Source organism: Penaeus monodon, chromosome 30 (assembly GCF_015228065.2).
Source record: "Penaeus monodon isolate SGIC_2016 chromosome 30, NSTDA_Pmon_1, whole genome shotgun sequence".
NCBI classification, from domain to species: Eukaryota; Metazoa; Arthropoda; class Malacostraca; order Decapoda; family Penaeidae; genus Penaeus; species Penaeus monodon.
The window spans coordinates 19881186-19881564 of record NC_051415.1 but is presented as its reverse complement, the minus strand read 5'-3'; the positions used below and the strand labels follow the sequence as shown (position 1 = coordinate 19881564).

At 31.7% G+C, this 379-nt stretch overlaps 1 long non-coding RNA gene across 1 annotated transcript in view; it reads right to left on the bottom strand.

Moving 5' to 3' along the window:
* LOC119592307 overlaps positions 1-379 on the bottom strand; it is a 32519-nt gene that overhangs the window by 20717 nt on the left and 11423 nt on the right. The window lies entirely within an intron of this gene.

Here is a 379-nt window from a genome sequence, read left to right as displayed (position 1 = left end):
CTTTAACCTTCTGTTTACAGTGTCCCTACACTTATTGAATCAATTAACATCTTGAATTCTTTTCAAAACTGAGAAAAAAAAATATATATATATATAACGCTATAGGGAAAAAATGAATAAAAGATGATCAAATATAACACAAGCTAATGAGAACGTAAAGAAAAATGGGAATATTACACCCAATGCACCGGCAGACACTAATTGCCATGATTGTGCTATTAATAAAAAATGATTTTAATATAATAGGCAGCCAGTGACACACTCCATGAACACCGCACGTAACAGTCATCCAACTGCATGAAATATTTAAGAAAGAAGCCACCACAGAATATTTCTGAATTTAAAAAATACAAGAAGTCATCGTTGTAGACAAGAACTG